Source organism: Hipposideros armiger, unplaced genomic scaffold (genome assembly GCF_001890085.2).
Source record: "Hipposideros armiger isolate ML-2016 unplaced genomic scaffold, ASM189008v1 scaffold_972, whole genome shotgun sequence".
Classification (NCBI taxonomy): domain Eukaryota; kingdom Metazoa; phylum Chordata; class Mammalia; order Chiroptera; family Hipposideridae; genus Hipposideros; species Hipposideros armiger.
Genome location: NW_017732322.1, coordinates 264,731 through 279,242, shown reverse-complemented (window position 1 = coordinate 279,242; position 14,512 = coordinate 264,731). Strand labels below are relative to the sequence as shown.

The 14,512-nt window shown below is 35.9% G+C and overlaps 1 protein-coding gene across 1 annotated transcript in view; it reads right to left on the bottom strand.

The window, feature by feature from the left end:
- MSR1 (macrophage scavenger receptor 1) overlaps nt 1-5,220 on the bottom strand; it is a 100,415-nt gene extending 95,195 nt beyond the window's left edge. Inside the window, exon 1 of the mRNA XM_019631026.1 lies at nt 5,023-5,220. The gene's annotated coding sequence lies outside the window, so the exon portion shown is untranslated. The remainder of the gene's footprint in view (nt 1-5,022) is intronic.
- Between the last annotated feature and the right edge of the window lie 9,292 nt (nt 5,221-14,512).

The window sequence follows — 14,512 nt, the reverse complement described above, 5'->3', positions numbered from 1 at the left end:
AAGTTTAGTTTGTTTACTGGGGCAGCATATAACAGAGGTTGGTGAATCATGAACTGTATGAAACACTGGTATTTTTTTTCCAGGAAAAAAAAAAAGATTAGGTTAATATAGATGGTGCTGTCATAGGATAACTGGTATTTTCTGTTGTTACTTTTTTTTATTCTTCGTTTCCATACTCTTTCTGAGAATCACATCCCCTTTCATGGCTTGAACTACTGCCTACACACTGAACAAACCAATGTATCCAGCTAAGATCCCATGTTTCAGAATCATTTTTTATTTTTTTAATAATACAACTAGCTACAATGGTGTATTTTCCACATCAACCTCTCTGTTTTCCAGGTTTTTCTGATGTTGGCGTATCACCCATTCATATCACCTGTTCTTTATAATCATTTATTATCTTTTATCTTTTGGCAGTAAAACATGCATGATATAGCTAGATATAAAGGCAATACAGATATGCTAGCAAATCATGGTCACTTTAACAAAAGGCTAGGGCTTTGTTCTAGATCATTCTCACCAACTAGACCCACATCTGATTGCACAGCCACTCCTAACTTACTCAGAGCAGTTCCTTCCACTGTATCTCAGTAGTTTTTTATTTCAGCTCACTTTATCCCAGACAGCCATCTTGGATAATAGCAACAGGGTTGGGAATCAAGGGGAGAATCCAAGAGGTATTAGGAAACAAGGAAATAAAAGGAATTTATGTTACACATTATAAAAACGCAACCCTTTAACAATAAATAGGAGAAAAAAAATCAAACAGAAAATATTTTTTAGGAAAGAAAAATGGGGGACATAACCTTGGGAACAAATATATTTAACGGGCAAGGAAGAAGAATCAATATTAAAGGTAAGGACAAACCTTTGACACTGTGGTAGAAAAACAAGTCAGAGCCATGGAAAAGCAAAAGGAATTTCAAGGCATGCAAGGATGTCCATACCTGCCATAGGGGATTTGAGTTCTTTCACTTGTATGGTAGAGTCACAAGCAGACTCTTGAGAGGCCAAGAAAAAGTAAATGTATACAAATGGAAAGTCCTTGAGTATACACCAGAAACCTGGTCATGCTCATGCTTTCCTGTTGAGAAGAGATACTGAAGAAGGCACCAAGATGGTGCACTGAGGGGAGTTTTATTTTTCTCTGCTTATCCCTCCTTATCTCCCAACTTGTTAACATTGGACTGAGCCAGGTCTCAGTTCTTGTCTCATTTCTAACTTTATTTACTCCCTCAGTATTCTCACTACCCTTGTTGCTTTAAATACAATCCATAAGGCTGATGACTCTTACATCTGTATCTCCTGCCCACACCTCTTCTCCTAACTCCAGACCTGTATATGCAACTGCCTAACATCCCTACTTGGATTTCTTATATGACGCAAAGCTTGGGCTTTTCTTGTCTCATCCTCCACTTCCAATCTATTGTCAGATCTTGCTTGTTTTCACACTATGCAGAAACTGACTGCTTCTCATCACCTTCCCCACTGCCACCCTGGTTTGAGCCCCATCATCTTTCTCACCCGGACTATTTTAAGAGCTCCCTAATTGGTCTCTCAGCTTAAACTCTTATGCCTTCCATTTTATTTAGTCTCTACACTGCCTCTAGAGTGTTCCTTTTACAAAGTAAGTCAGATCATTTCACTCCAGTACTCAAAACCTGTGAACACCTTCCCATCTCACTCAGGTTCTGATTAAAACCTCACTCTCTCTGGCAAACATTTCTTGAGCCTCAAATTTAAAATTACAACCTATCTTTTTCACTTCCTGTTCTCCTTCTTGGCTTGATTTATTTTTTTCTTCCAGAACTTATCACTAATTTGAAATAATTTTTCCTTATTTATCTTATCTACTGTCCATCTCCTTTAACCTTTGCGTTTCACTAATGTGGAAATTTTAGAAGTTCTTCTGTTATACATTGGGAAATAAAAGGTTTTTCTCTGAATTGTGTGTAAATAGGAAACTGAAACAAAATATTTCATCCCTGAAGTTCCTAAATTGCCTCAAAGGCATTCATTAGACTTACTAGATTACTATAGTTCTTTACTCATATTATTATTATTGTAATGTTTTAGTAATATTAAAGAACATACACATGTGAAGTTTTGACAGCAGCCAGTGAACAATTTGCACAATTCAAATGTGCCTTTAAATGTCATTTCCAAAGTTAAGAGAAAAAGCAACTTCACATAAACTACAATTCTAACCAAATGTCAATGCAGTGACAGAGGACTGTGAAATCTTCTGAGCTTGTATAACCTATTGAAAGCTTGTTCTCATGAGAAGTGAAACACACATCTCTGCAATATCAGCTTTTTATGAGGTGGGTGAAAAGTTTACAGAAGCAACAATAGGAAAACCATATGAAAGAATTTCAATGTTAATTTGTTTGGAAACATACCCTTTATGTTTTTACTGTTTTAAACGTTATATAACATTATATTAAAAAGTTGTAACACTATTAGAGATAAATTGGGGCAAAATTTCTATTACCTCATTGCCCTAATATAAGAAAAAAATACTTTCATTCTTTTTATATAAAATTTGAGTCTTTATACCTATACATCCATGCTACATGGTTGATTTACAGTGTACATTATCATTTGGTCTTATACATGTCTCTTAAAATCATATTATTTTTATGCTTCAAATTATTTTTAAATTTTAAATCATGGCCTACATAATAACATCAAATATATGTATCTATTCACTTAACCATTTTCCTATAATGTAATTCTTTTTTCCTTTTTTTAAAAATTTTTCTCTTCTTTAGAGGGCAATATTTTACTAATATAGATGATAATGTAAATATTTTCATAATTTATCTGTATTATTTTGAGATGTTTCTTTAGGATTATTCACCATATGTTGCATTATCAGTTAACAGAAAAACTATTTTAAATTCTTTGGTTTTGTTTGTTTGTTTGTTTTTGTTTTTGGGTTTTTTGTGTTTTTTTTTCTGATATGAACATCAGTTGTTTTTTTGTTGTTGTTTTTTATTGTTAGTTTCAGGTGTAAAAAAAAAAAATTCTTTGGTATCTACTGCCTGACTACTTTTTAAAAAGATCATACGAATTTATAAATTTTCTAGTCATATTTTGAATATGGAAGTTTTAAACCAAATTCACCACTATTCAGTAATAATGTTTATTCCAGAGTCATTTAGATTTTGTTGAGACTTAAATGATACCTCCAAGGAGGCTTTTATTTGCATTTTTTGTTATTAGTGTTGAGATATTTCCATGTAATTATTTATTTTTCTTCTTTTGTTTTGTTTATTCATATCAGTTGGTTATGCATCCTCAGGGGATCTTTCTTTACATAGATATAAATAAACTATATGTAATATATATTTTGTGCATATTTTTCCTGCTAAGGCTGTTTTCTATTTCAGATTTCTGATCAAACTTTTAAGGTAATTTCATCTGTGAGATGTGGAATAAATAATAACTTTGTAACTTTCCTTATTATTTAAAAATAAAAAATCTGATTTTGTATGAACAGTTAAAAAACATATATAGGGTGGCTGGGTGGCTCAGTTGGTTAGAGCATGTGCTCTGAACAACACGGTTGCCGGTTCAACCCCTGCATGGGTCACTTTGAGCTGCACACTCCTCAAAAAAAATAATAAAATTAAAAAATTAAAAAAATAGAAAATTAACATATTTGTGAAACCAATAGCTCTACAGTTAAAAAATGTATCCATAAAAGGGATTAAGGTAAGAAATAAAAACACCCATATTGGGCCTGATACTACTGATGCTCACCCTTGGTAGTGAGGGAAAAAGCATCAATTTTTGAACATAAAGTCTAGGTTTGAATATTGGTTGTGCCATTTCCTAGGCATGTGATTTTGGACAAACAATTTATTTGATTTTTCTTTATATATATAAAATATGATTACAATATCACTTTAAAGTACTATGATAATTAAAAATAATTTTTGTAAATTGTCTGGTACACAGACAACTATCAACAGATGAGTCAATATTTTAAAACACCAATTTTTTAAAAATATAGGCTTATTTTATCCTCACAACAGCTAGGAAACCAAGACCTAAGATATTAACTAGTTAATGGTACAGAACTAGGGGACAGAGAAGCTTAGATTTGGATGTGAGCTCTGTACTTCCAGAATATCAGCTCCTAACTACCGCATCAAACATCTATAAACTCAGCTCTATGACCTTTCTATCATTATTCTCACATTGCCAATAAGAGTGCTCACCCCCATTCTATGCTGTGTAAATCTTACCCATTCTTCAAGATGAACCTAAATGCTAACAAATCAGTGAAGATGTTTTTAATAGTCCCTTCTCCCTCTGAAGTAATTTTGACATCTCCTCTGTTCCCACAGTAGTTAACTGTAGCACTTTCATTCTACTTAAGGCACTCAAATTATAGATTTATATATAATTTAATATCATATTAAGGTGTTCAAATTATATATTTGTTTTGGATCATGAACTTCCTGAAGACAGCGACTGCATTTTATTTTTTGTATCCCTTTTTTACATCTAGTTCAACAACGTGCATGTGTAGATGCATGACCAAAATTTCCCATATGATCAAGTAAAGGTAATAAAAGGTATTAAATAAAAGCCAAAAATATAACATGAAAATTTAGGAAATAAGACTAATTAAAATATGTTTAATCATATTTTGAATAAAGCCAATATTTTTTTATCAAAATATACACAATTAAATGCCAAAAACATCTTGCTGGTTTAACCTACAAAGTATTTAGTATATTTCGTATATATCTAGGCACACACATATATTTTTCACTCATGGAATACCTAGAAAAAACAAAAATTTCTATTTTTTTTATCATTTAAACAACCAAACCAAATTATTAGTAATAGGATTAAAAAGTTATACCAGAGATTATTGAATATATATATACATATACATATATATAAATATCACATATCACATATCACATACAGACACACAGGCTAGACACATATAAACAATAGAAACAATTTTGGAAGAACATTAAAATAAACTTATTTTACCGTTTGTCCTAAAGACGGCTGCACTGATTTATCCACTCTTCCCTCTTTTTACAATTGAAACTTAAAATCTTTATCACACAGTATTTCAGCATCTGATACATGAAGAAAGGAAATGACACACTGAGTGTTGAAAATCTTTCTTAACAATGCATTTCAATAATGCTCTCACCAAAGTACGAGTTAGCAAAATCTAAATTTGTCAGATAACTAATTCCTCCTCCCATTAGAAAAAAAGGGGAAAAAAAAAAAGAGAAGTAAGATGAAAAAAAAATGGGGAGTTATTATAACAGGGTATATAATATATGGTAGATGGATTTATTTTCCTTTTTATAAGACATGTATGCCTTCTATACATTCCCATTATCTATTTTCTACTAATCTCTTCTTATATTGATTCTCATTATCTTTTCTTTCATGCTATAGAAGTTTGAAGAGAAACTCCATGTTTAAGTGATTTGTTTTCCTTAATCCTTTTTTCTGTATTTCTTATCTCTAGCTTTAAACACAAAACACATGAGGAAAGGATATGTATGCTAACTAAGCAAAAGTAATGATCCAATAATGCTCACTTCAGCTCTACCTATGCTGTTAGCATTATCTACAGATCCTTTTTGAGCATCTAACCAGCTGTTTATTTCCCCAGAAATATAGTGGAGAAAGGTAGTCTCAGGCATGGAGTCAGACGAAAGAAATATCCTTCCCCTTCCACCATCCTGTCAGAGTTTACACTTTTTATCTCATTGATTTGACCACATTCACCACATCCCAGTACGACACACATTAAAAGCATATGTTACATTAATGGCCTAATTTTTATATCTAATTCTTCTGGGGAAAGGTATTTAGTTTATATCTCATCGGCACTTCTTGGTGCTTTCCACAGGGAGGGATAATATTCCCTCCCATCAATGGCTAAAATGATCTTGCTATGTATGCCCTCGAGCACCACAGAACAAGAGTCTCAGAAAACAATGTCCCTGGTAGAAGGAATGCAGGAACTGCACACTGCCTTTGACAGGCAAAAAGCAACATTATCCTCCAGACATTCCTAAAGGCTAATGGTAATAGCAATAATAACAGGGGCACTAGAGTAACAGTGAGAGTTCCAGCCAGGTAGCTTTGGACAAGAAGTGAGATTACTATAGTGGATCTGGGCTGCACCTGCGTAATGGCTACCAGGCTATTCCTTAACCACGTTCAGTTTATCATCAAATTCTTGCTGAAGAGGAACTTAGACTAACATCAGATCTCTTTTTATCTCCTTTATAATTGTTTGTACACACCTCTTATTTTATATATACATCTTATAGGTCCTTTGGGGGTTTTTAAAAAATCTGGAGTTTATAAATCTTAAATTTGAATACCCCTGTCAACACTAGGTGATTAGATAAGTCAGTCTGTGAACACCAAACGAAGACACAGCTTTCCAAAATTCTACCCTAATGAGGTTTATTTCTGCCTGAGTAGGCTATATTTCTAGAATGTCTCTGCAACATTGCTATGTATATATCTTTACTTCCACAATGCTAACCACTTCTCTAAATTCTTCAAAAATCTAATTGTTCATTTAAAAAAAATCCCTCTGTTTCTCTTTGCATGTATGTGTATAAATAATATATTATATATTACATTATATGCCTTATTAGAGAAGCAGGTAGAAAATATATTCAAGTTAAGCTAATGATGAATTAAAAGAACAGAGGGAATGTCTAAGGAGTTGGGACTTTATATTCATTGTTTCATTTGATTTCACAACAACTTTGCCAGGTCATTTTCCTGATTAAGAAATTGGGGCTTAGAGGTATTAGGCAAACTTGCCAAGAGCAAGGAGCTATGAGTCATCAGAGCTGGTATACAATCCTAGTTAAATCTGATTTCAAAACTCAGCAAAATATACATTATTCTCAATCTAAGTTCAGTGTATGTATCATCCGGGGTCTCTGTCCGGAATATTATATTGAAAACAAATCACGAATGTGGGCACATTCCAGATCATGTGGAGAGTGGCTTCACTATCATTTAGTGTCATGGGATGCTTGTGACATCTTTTTTGTTGTTTGTGGACATACGTGTCTAGAGTGAAGGCCACATAGCATTACACCAAGTGTTAGAATAAGTTTGACAATCAAATAAAGAAATGGGATGGAAGAACTGACTTGAGCCTCATTGGGTTCATCATGGTGAAAGCACACATGCTAAAAGCAAAGGCAGATATAACTTACCCTCATTAAGGGGTACTTTTGTAGGTCTAAAAGTGTAATAGGTCATTGGTTATAAGGCAATGATATCACATATTTATGTGATAAATTTGCAAAGATAATATTTTTTTTTCATAGTCCAAACTTGAAGCAATAATTAGATAATGATTTAAATCGCTTCTGGCCTTTTGGATAAGATTAAGTATAGATAGTGATTAAAATACAAGTTTTAGTAGTGTTGCAATGGACACATCTATGTGGATATAATGCATTTATATAACTATCAAAACATACCTCATCAAAATTGATATTGAAATATTGCCTCCTTGCAGAGTTTTTGTTTGATGATCATAAGTAGGCAAAAATAAAAACCTTAACATTATCAATAACATTTTATACATTTTATATAGAAGTTTCCTACATAAATATTATTGAAATTAAAATACAGAAACAGACTATAGTATCAGAACTAAGCAGTATCTTCCTTCTATTAAGCTTATCGAAACTGTTTTGGTTACCCACACAATCTTAAATTGATATTTTTTATTAAAGTTTCAGTATTTTTGTAGGATTTTAAGAAATTTATTTTATAAACGAATTATATTTTAAAAGTTGGTTAAAACTATAGAGCTATGGAATTTAGGTTTCAATTTATGCTTCTGTCTTAACATAAAATTATAATAAAATAACATATTAACAGTGGAGTGGAGGGACCAATATGTGTATTTATTTTCCTTTGAGAATCAATGCACAGCACTAGACTGTTGGTTTTTAAAAGAAAGTGCATGGAGGGCTTCTAGTTCCAGCCCTGAAATCTAAAGAGCTTGGAAGCCATCACTCATGTCCCTACGACAAGGAAAATTAGCTGAACAAACTGAAAAGTGATGATGATGTTTCTTGGAGCCATCAGAGAATCAAGGCCTCAGGGCAAAGTGCCACCCAAATTTTAGTGAGGTGACTGCAGAGACTCGCGGCTGAGGTCATTTTACCTGAGCACAAGCCTGGGTGGGACAGGGGCATACACTGGTGAGAATACTTAAATGGTTATTTTGCTGGAGGCTGAGTGAGGACTAGTGTGAGAGGTGGGAGATTCCTGGGGGCTGTAGTCTTAGGGGGACCCCAAAACTTTCAGGAGCTTTGTGTCCAGAAATCCCACCAACTCCTTACAGCCCAGAGCCAAAAAAAAAAAAAAAAAAAAAGATCACAGTGTACCTCTAGTAGAGGCAGGGGAAAAGTAACCATTTTTAAATATAACCAGAGCATTCTCCATAATAAAATCTTCCTCTCCAGTAAAAGAACTCATCTCCCTGAGGCAGCTGAAGGGCAATTTCCCAACTCCAGTTTCATTTCCGTGTCCTCCTTATTGGGGGGTTGGGGGGGAGAGGAAAGGGGGAGCTAAGAAGCACTGTGAAAGTCACAGTACAGGGACTCAGGCCACTAAAAGACTAGGATTTAATCCCAAAATTACAGAACACTTCCCCTTTCCCATACCTTACCACCCCATCAGCAGGGCTCCAGTATGATAACAGTAGATTAGAGCTACCAGAGTTGCAATGATCTTTTATAAGGGAAATTTGTAGGAAAACCCCCAAGGCAACAGGAGAGACAAAACCAAGGACACTAGAGGAAATTTTAGCTTCTGACGGCTACAGCAAACGTGAAACACAGCCTAACTCCTAGCCAGGTTATCATAAAACCTCACCCTAAGGCCTATTTACCACAGTTCCTATTTACCTGACATATCATTTCTAGCTTTCAACACAAAATTACAAGTCATGCTAAAAGGCAGGAAGTGTGTACCAAGCCCTGAAAGTCACACTCCTTGGACATTAGGGAAACAGAGGGGGTCAAGTTTGTACAAAATACTAGTGACTAATTTCCTTACAAGCTCAGCTGCTCCCCAAAGCAACATTAACAATTCACCCTTCTCTTGTGATTCATGTCTTAATACAATGACACAAAAATGCCAGTTAAGAAAAAAGTAAATGTGACCTCACTTTTAGGTGATATTTTAAAAACATGAATTCACATGGCGCTGAGTTTAGGGAAGTTTGGCTTCAGAATTAAAGTGACAGACCCATGTAGTTTAAATAAGCCTAAAAATGGCACATGTGTTCATTTAAGTCTGAGCAAGATTCATTAAACTCCTACCCAGAAATCTCTTGGAATCATTACGGGATATCAGCCTAGGGACTCAGGAAGAGAACAGGACTTATACATACTCCAGCCAAGGGAATTATAGCAAAGTGGACATCATTAACTTAAAAGCAATTTCACGTGCTCTGTATCCTTTTCTCCTCATAGCAAAAGCTCTTCATTTTAAAATGAGAGAACTTGGAGACTCTTCAAAAAAAATTATCTAGGGTCACCCAGACGTGACAGAGCATGAACTAAAATCTATATTCTATGATGTTCTCTCCACTATGCCACAAGGATACTTAGCTTTCATGAACATACATCATTATTGGTCTATATGTCTCTATTTCCTCTCACAATCTCTTCAGAAGCTACTGCTGATGATTTCCAGGAGTGCTTCCAAATTTCAAATCTGGCTTTTGCTGTTTGATCTGCCTGCAATGGCTTTCAGGGAATAAAGGGCTCTTTCCCTTTTGCCTCCCAAACTTCTTGAGAACACCACTCATTGATGAACTCTAACCAGGAACCATATGGTGAAGGTGATTCTGAGCAATGCAGTTCTGGACATCTCCTCCAGGGCACAGAAAAGATGGTAAAAACAGGCTTGTGGTGCTGTGTGGTGAGGCGAAAAGGCGATACTGACACCTACTCAGTGTGGGAATTCAGGAAAGGTCACCATCTAAGGAAGGGCTGGAAGCTGAACTGCTAAAAAGAAAGAGAACATTCTGGATGGAGAACATAGTGCATCCAAATTCCTGAAGAAGGCAAGAATGTGAAGAGCACCACAGGGCAAAGCAAGGCCAATGTGGCCGGAGCAGAAGGAGCAAATGGTGGCAAGCAAGGTTCCAGAGAAGTTCGAGAGTAGGTAGGAGGCCAACGGATTGAGAAGTTTTTCTTTATCTTAAGAGCAGTAGAAAGACATTAATGGTTTTGAGGTGAGATGAAGGAGGCACGGTTGGACTTTGGAAGTTGACTTTGTTTGCCAAGCTATGTGGAGAATAAATCAGGGGTGGGAATTCAGAGTGACAGCAAGTAGAGTAGGAAGTTAAAGCACTAGTGCAGGGGAAAGTTGACTTGAGCGGTGTCAGTGGTAATGGGGGAAAGTGGATAGAGATATTAAAAGGAAAATTTACGGGGACTTGACAATGGATTTGATGGTGACAGTTGGTGGGCTTGGCATTTTCTCATTGACTACCAGGTACACTCTCCACCTCTCTCCACCCTTCTGTTTTCCCCAAGATCTAATCTTTTGGGACTAAAATAGATGGCTCCCTTGACCTCTGGCTTCTGATTTGGTCTGGCAAATGGGCAGCCCAGCAGGAGATTTGTTAAAGGAAGGAGAGTTAATTCTTCATGTTAATTGTCTAGAAATAAAATAAACATTTATTGTCTAGGAATGTTAGGTGGCCTGTAAAGGAGCTACTTGACCTGCACAAGCTGAGCATGTCTGGGTCTGGTAGGCAGAATCCTAACTCTCATGATGGCAGGGTTTTGATATCGTACCCAGTTCCAGAACTCTGAGAGCTAAACCATCCAGTACATTTTGAGTGATAAGCCCCGTGAGGACCAACCCAGCAACCTGGTGATAGGACTTGTGGCAAGCAGAATAATGCCCTCCCCTGAAAGAAATCCTAATTTCTAGAACAATGTTATGTTACAGGGCAAAGGGGACTTAACATTGCACAAGAAATTAAGTTTGCTAATCACCTGACATTAAAATAGGAAGATTATTCTGGATTATTTGAGTGGGTCCAATGTAATAACCAGGATCCTTAAAGGTAGATGAGGAAAGCAGAAGAGTCAGAAAAATGGATGTGATAATGGAAGAATGGCCAGAGAGGTACAAGGTTGCTGGCTTTGGCAACAGAGAAAGAAGGCCACAGGCTCAGACTGTAGAAGCTGTGCCCTCCAGAAGCTGGAAAAGGCAAGCACCTATTTCCCCTAGAGCTTCCAGGAAATAATGCAGCCCTGCCAACACTTGATTTTAGCTCAGTGAGATCCATTTTGGATATCTGACCTATAGACCCATAAGAAAACAAGTTTGTGTTGTTTTAAGCCACTAAGTTTGTGTTAATTTGTTATTGCAACAATAGAAAACTAACACAGGACTACTTTATTTGCCTAGGGCAGCCTTTCACAATGCTACACTGGGTTGTTTAAGAAATAGAAATTTATTTCTCACAGTTCTGGAGACTGAAGTCCAAGATCAAGGTATCAGCAGGCTTGATGTCTCCTGAGGCCTCTTTCCGTGACTTGCTGTTTGTTGGCTGCCCTTTTGCTTCGTCTTCACATGGTCATCTCTTGGTCTTCACATTCCCCTTATCTCTGTATGTATTCCAACTTCCTCTTCTTCTAAGGACACCAGTCCGATTGGATTAAGGCCTCATTTTACCTTAATCACCTCTTTCAAGGCCCTGTCTGCAGGTACAGTCACATTGTCAGGTACTAGCACTTAGGGTTTTATCACGAATCTTGGAGGAATACAATTTAGTTGATAACAAGGATTATATTATAAACCTCCCTTGATGCCATCTCCAGAGGGCCCTGAGGCAATATACCCAGGTGACTTATTCGGCCTTGTGAAATAGAGGCTCAGAACTCATGCCATATTGAATGCTTATGGACTGACTCTCTTGGCCCAAGTTCCTCCAATAATCTGGTTGACAAGATGAACTTCTCTGGTGAAAACCAATCAGTCTTGACTCCCAGCTACCACTTATACAAAGTGATTGTGCAACAGAGATGGAAGTGACTCCTGATCTCAACAAGGATGATCTGGGTACTGCTGCTAATGAGTTTTCAAGGTGTCAACAGCAGAAGAAACCACTGAAATCTTCTTATATGGCTCAGTCTGTCATCTGGTGGCTCACTGATTACACTTGACTCAACGTTTACCATGCTCATGAGAAAAGAAAGGCTCAGAGCAGTAACTCCCTCAGCCAAAATCATGACAATGGTAAACACTGAGTTTAAATTAGAACCCAACCTTTTTGTTAACTAATCATTATTTGCAACATTGTACTATCTGTGAATGTGATAATGATGACTAAAGTGGGCCATTGCCTTTTGACTCTTTTTCTTGTAAATTCTCCATCGTGAGTATCTTTTTGGGAGGCAGGGTCCATGAGATGCAAGCTCTAGCATCTCTCTCCGCCTGCCCTTAAAAACTGGAGCACAGGCTGCCTTAGACCAATGACTTAATCCTGCCTGAGTTCTAAGTCTTGAGAAAATAAGACAAAAGATGTCAGCAGAGGTAAGAAATGATTCACAGCAGTGGTAGGAATAAGAGTCCAGAGGAAGATTTCTTATCAAGAATCCTGTGCTGGTGGTGCTGTGAGCATCATCCTGAAGTGAAAGAGGCTTTGTACCTGTGTGTGCTCAGCCTACTTTGCTTCTTGCCCTTTTTTTACCTGGATTCTCCAGACTTCCCACTGATTCTGGGAGGGACCAGACTGTCTTTCAGTAAATTTCTTTGCTGGTTTCATAAGCCAGAGTTTTTACTAGTACGATGGTGATGATACTTGATGTAACCAAGTAGAAGCTGATGTAGAGAAACCAGATGGTCTCGAGAATACTGATTACTCTCCTCAGACTAATCACCATTGTCCAGGGCTTTTCTTTCTTTCTTTTCCAATTCAATTGCTAAGAGTTCAAAGTTTAATAGTTTACACTATTCCAATGGTAACTTGATAAATGGCATGCTATCTCTACAGAAGTGTGGGCAGTATGAAGAAATGGGTTCTTGCCTAATTGGTCACACTCTATTTCTCTTCATTAGATACATAATATGAATGAGACATGTTTTGTGATCATTAGCAATGTTCCATTTTAAAATATTCACTCGATCCTGAATGACTTAGAGGTAAGCACCTTAATTTACTCAATCTACTATAAAAAGAAGAGCTTGAACTTTGTTAATCAGGCTCAGGTGCCTGAGCAGATCTGATGGAGTTCTGTAGTTCTCTGCAGGACAAAGGTGTCATCCAAACAGCACCCAACTAAGGAGAACAGTGATTATTACAATAGGGATGAAAGAAAATGGCAACATTTCATCATTAGCTAATGTGAAAAATATCCCACAAAGGACACAAAGTAAACCGTCTTTTGAATAATAGTTCAAAGAAAAGAATGATTCCAAAAAATGAAGAAATACAACTAAAGCAAACTGTTCAAAATTGTCTTTTTCTTTGTAATACAAATGGGCAATCACAATGCTTAATCTTGAGCCACCTATCATTTAGATATGAATCAAAAATATCTTGAGAAAATTCTTTTGAAAGGCAAACGTTTTTTGAAATTTAATTAATTCTTTGCAATTTTTCATGCAGCTTAAAACCAAGTTACACAGATTTCACATGGCATTGATCTTAAGCAAAAGGAACAGTCTCCCCTGGCTGTTTTTATAAATGGAAGAGATTTTACTTGTTTATTTTGTTTTACTGAGGGAGACACTGACACCAAATATTTCAGCCTGTCTCTAAAACCTTTACCCAAAACATTCTGTATTTTACATCTTAAAATATTCACTAGCTAAGGCAGATTAAGAAGAATTGTTAGGAAATTGGTTACTGACATTATCATATTTATGTCTGAAAATAAACTCCTTGTATCCAAATCACTTGCTAAATTCACACAACATAGGAAAAAAATGAGCAAGGTAAGACCTCTAATGGGAGAGTAAACCAGCTATTTAGTAAGGAAACATGGTGTCATTTATTTAAGAAACACATTCAGAATCCTCAGTGTTTTCCAGGAACTAAACATTTTTATTTTCTTATAATAATTTGCTCATTATTATACACAAGGTTATTATTTAAATAGCATAGCACATAAAGTACAGATGCTAATACAGGCTGCTGAGATTGAAACCTGCCTCTGAAATTTACCAGCTGTAACATCAGGCAAATTATTTTACCTCAGCTTTTCATCAATAAAATGAGAATTTCAAAAATAACTTATGGGAACTGAATAAATTCAGATTTGTAAAGGATATTTCACAGCGTTTGGCATCTAGTAGTTCTCTATAAGTGTATTGTTAACAGCAAAATGAAATGTTAAAATTTAAAAATGTAAAACCAACATTGAATCCTCTTTATTAATAATTTTATTTCATAAAGAGCAATCTCTTAGGAAATATTAACTGATTAGCAATATTC